Source organism: Palaemon carinicauda, chromosome 32 (assembly GCF_036898095.1).
Source record: "Palaemon carinicauda isolate YSFRI2023 chromosome 32, ASM3689809v2, whole genome shotgun sequence".
Lineage (NCBI taxonomy): Eukaryota > Metazoa > Arthropoda > Malacostraca > Decapoda > Palaemonidae > Palaemon > Palaemon carinicauda.
This window is the reverse complement of record NC_090756.1, coordinates 14,659,901-14,664,900: the sequence shown is the minus strand read 5'-3', so window position 1 is coordinate 14,664,900 and position 5,000 is coordinate 14,659,901. Positions and strand designations below refer to the sequence as shown.

The 5,000-nt window shown below is 34.5% G+C and overlaps 1 pseudogene; it reads left to right on the top strand.

Moving 5' to 3' along the window:
• The window catches only part of LOC137625491 (monocarboxylate transporter 2-like), a 33,091-nt pseudogene that overhangs the window by 20,667 nt on the left and 7,424 nt on the right, over positions 1 to 5,000 (top strand).

Sequence of the window (5,000 nt, the reverse complement as noted above, 5' to 3'; positions counted from 1 at the left end):
AATGTATTGCTATCTGGCGTTGCAAAGTTCTGGGTCAATGGCGAATATGTCGTCTGTGATTTGTGTGAATTCTCTTAGTTTCCTTATTAGAAGAAGAAGAAGAAGAAGGAGAAGAAGGAGAAGAAGAAGAAGTATAAGAAGAAGAAGTATAAGAATAAGAAGTAGTATATATAGGAATAAGAAGAAGAAGTATAATAATAATAATAATAAGAAGTATAATAATAATAATAAGAAGAAGAAGTATAATAATAATAATAAGAAAAAGAATAAGAAGAAGAAGAAACCGAAACCATATAATATCAACCACCCTCTTTTACCATCCCCCTGAATAAAGTGTCTTCTGCTACATTAGTCTACGACAAAACTCTAATGGCGTTCAATTAATCTCGCTTCAAAAATTGAAGCCAGTTATCGAACATCTTAGCTATCAGCTCTTTTTCTCACTTGTTCCCTTCGTCGAGAGAGAGAGAGAGAGAGAGAGAGAGAGAGAGAGAGAGAGAGAGAGAGAGAGAGAGAGAGAGACATTGGAAGGCTTCAACAAGCTAATCCTCAACCCACTGGACTAAAACCCCTCATATCTCTCTCTCTCTCTCTCTCTCTCTCTCTCTCTCTCTCTCTCTCTCTCTCAAGGCAAGCATCAACAATTATTATCATTATGATCATCATTAGTATTGTTCAATTATTAAATTATTAAAAGCATTAATTATTCTGTTATGATAATTTAGATCGTATGTTTAAACTATTGTGAGGTTACACACACGCACCTACAAACACACATATCTACGTACACACACACATCTAAGTACATAGACAATAGACACGCAGATATAGTACACAGACACCATAAATATATATATATATATATATATATATATATATATATATATATATATATATATATACAATGTTCATTATTATTATTATTAGTTATTATTATTATTATTATTATTAGCAATAGTAGTAATAGCAGCAGCTTTTATCATTATTACAATTTTTATTACCATCAATATTAATAGAAAAAGTTTTAGCAATAGTAGTAATAGGACACAATCATCAGTATCATTATCATTATTATCATTAATATTATTACTATTGTTAACAAGAATATTATTAGCAGCCGCTTTTATCACAATTTTTATCACTTTTATCATCAATATTAATAGCATAACTTATCAATAGTAGTAAAAGAGCACATTTTATCATTATCATCATCATTATTATAATCCTTCTCATTGTCAATATCATTAGCCAAAGTACTAGCAATAATGGTAATAGCACAAGTTTTTATCATTACCTTCTTCATTATTATCATTAATATCAGCATAATTATTAGCAATATTAATATCAGCAGTTGCCTTTATTATTATTATTATTATTATTATTATTATTATTATTATTATTATTGTTATTATTAATATTTGCTAAGCTACAACCCTAGTTGGAAAAGCAGGATGCTATAAGCCCAGGGGCTCCAACAGGGAAAATAGCCGAGTGAGGCAATGAAACAAGGAAAAATATATGATTTTAAGAACAGTAACATTAAAATAAATATTTCTTATATAAACTATAACAACTTTAACAAATCAAGAGGAAAAGGTATAAGATAGATTAGTGAGCCCAAGCGTACTCTCAAGCAAGAGAACTCTAATCCAAGACAGTGGAAGACCATCATTATTAGCCTTATTAATAATAGCAGTTACAGCAAAAAAAGGCAGCTAACACCCACCCATTAAGAAAGTGACACTTTCTTAACAGACTGTTTATAGACACTCAAAAGTTGGTCGAAGTGGTGCCATAAAAACAGACTTACGAACTCATAAACAACCTTTGTTGACAAACACACCCGGGTAGGGGGGGGGCGGTCAGAGATAAGCTCATTTTCGTGGTCAATTGGATTAGGGTTATGGGTAGGGTTGTGGGGAGGGGGAGGGGGTAGGAGGGTTGTGGGGAGGGGGAGGGGGTAGGAGGGGCAGGGGGAGGGGGAGGGGGTAGGAGAGGCAGGGGGAGGGGGTAGGAGAGGCAGCGGGAGGGGGTAGGAGTGGTTATTGAAGGGTGGACTGATAATAATGGCAGTGATAAGGACTATATCAATTATGGTGTCTACGATTATCATCATTATCATTATCATTATTCTTATTTATTCTTATTCTTATTCTTATTATCATTATTATCATTGTATGCTAAGTTACAACCCTAATTGGAAAAGCAAGATGCTCTAAGCCTAAGGACTCCAAAAGGGAAAAATAGCCCAGTGAGGAAAGGAAACAAGGAAATAACTACAAGAGAAATGATAAACTATCAAAATAGAATATACTAAGAACAGTAACAACATGAAATTAGATCTTTCATATATAAACTATAAAAACTCCAAAAAACAGGAGGAAGAGTATTAAGCTAAACAGCGTTCCTAAGTGTACCCTCAAGCAAGAGAACTCCAATTCAAGACAGTGGAAGGCCATGGTACAGATGCTATGGCACTACCCAAGACTAGAGAACAATGGTTTGATTTAGGAGTATCCTTCCCCAAGAAAAGCTGCTTACCATAGTTAAAGTCTCTTCTATCCTTACCAAGAGCAAAGTGATGGGTTTTAGTTATAAAGATACATAAATTATCGTTATTTTTTTCCTGTGTGATAGTAATGATAAGAATTATAATGATAATGATATATAACGACAAGGCACTGACAATGCAAATATACAGTAGATTAAAAAAATATCTATCATTGAATGTATGAGTGTAAAAAATTATATTTTGCCTTCATTCAATAATTTAAAAAAAAAAGATAAGAATTTAAAAATAAAAAACATCGAACAAAACTAAATATTTTTTCTTCTTTTTCAACAACCGGAAAATATACAGATTTTGTAGTTCATCGTATATATTTTTTCAAGCCTAAAATATTTGGGTAAAATGATTTCCTATTTTACCTTCAGTCATTAAAAGATGGAAAAGAAATGATGTAAAAACGAAAGAACAAAACCGTTTGGTCATTTATAATTGACTCTGGGCGACCCTGAATAGAGTAACCGCCCAAAACACTACCCGATATATTTCCCATTCCAAGATAAAGAAAAAAAAATGCATTGAAAACTCTAGAACAAAATTCTTATGTCGTTCATAATTTACTCTAATAAGCCAACAAAAATATCTAATATCAAGATAAAAAAAGTGAGGAAAAAGGCATCGTAAATATAGAACAAAACTCTTAGGTCATTCATGATTGACTCTAGTAAGCCAACAAAACCATCTAATATCAAGATAAAAATAGTGATGAATAAGGCATTGAAAACCAAAAGATTTAAACCCTTAGGTCGATTATAATTAACCCTGGCGCAAGAGTAAGATAATAAACCCATCTAATACATGTGTTTACTTTCAGAAATTCCCGGCTAGAAAACCAACCATGTACCTCGACCAGAGAAAATCTTCTAGATCCATTTTTGTTCGAAGACAAGTCGAAGACCTCGCCTATAAAAGACACGTGGGGCATCCCGGACATCAGGTTGAATGAGGACACACAAAGTAATTTCAGTTCCGCAGGCTCATCACCTCTTCCACCGCTTCGATCCAACCAGAGCCTCGACAGGAGAACTCCTCTGCTCAACTTGAATCTTGCGGGGAGGAAGCCCTTGATCAGAAACCTAGGTAGTCAGGATGGCCTCAGCCAAGTATCACTGCCTCTGGCGTCCTTCCGGAAGGACTCCATCGACCCCTTGAGGAGCACCCAGCCGCAGGTCATTGGGCTTGATCTCGAGGAATCTTTGTTATCAATTCCTGGCCCACCGTCGGCAAAGGATCATGGGTAGGTAGGCGTTCCATTCTGCACTGGTAGGTTTAAAGGTCACTCGTGAATGGCAGAGGCAAGGCACAGGCCAATGTCCTAGAAATTGACTATATACACATAATCAGCTCCTCTGCAAACTATGAACAGAGGGAGCCAGGAAGTGGCTGCTGATGACTCAGCAGGTAGATCTATAGGCTCCTCCTTGCTCAATATGATGGTGAGGTTACAGACTCTATTAGAAAATATAGAGCTTGGGCGAGTCTCAAACCCTCGTCCAACAAATTGCTAAGCAGGAAAGTTTCCAAGAGGCCACCACAACTGTAAAGATGCCTAAATATATTCTTTTTTGGCCAAATTTAGACATGGCTACATGGCTGAATATTAAAGTCACTACCATCACTATATCAAACTTATTTTAATTGGGTTCGAATCCAGACATGGGTAAAGCGAAATAAAATTTTACTCCGTTGTAAAGTGAAATAGATGTTTAGAGTTATCACTCTCGTATTATTTAGTAAATAGCCAGCCCTAGCCCTTTTATACCTTACACCCAACACAATCCCCCTCACCTAAACGTTAAATAGGTGGGCGATAAGTCCAAAGTGAACCACGGACCTATCAATCATGAATAGAGGGGTGTACAATAAAAACATATGACCAATTATATACCATTTTTTCTTTCTACAGGTACGCGTGGGTGGTAGTCCTGATGGTCTTTCTAATCAACACAATAACCGCAGGTTACGTAAAGAGCTTCGGGATTACATTCAGTCTCATTCTGGATTACTTTCCTGATGCCACAGGCTCAGAGTCAGGGTGGACCATAGGCCTACTGGTTGGATGCAGGGGGCTGTTAGGCAAGTCCAATATGGCCTCGAAATAAAGAATTTACTGTATATATATATATATATATATATATATATATATATATATATATACATATATATATATATGTATATAATATATATATATATATATATATATATATATATATATATATATATAAGCTCACTAGCTATTTCTGTATCGATCAAAGACAAGTTCAAATCCTAATTTAGGTAGATGAATTTATCATATATGATTCCCTTGTACTGTAGATTTGTTATTTAAAATGTAGAGGAACTTAGATGTTGAAAAGCATTGTTTAATATTTAAAGGAATATATATATATAATACATATATATATGTATATATATATATATATATATATATATA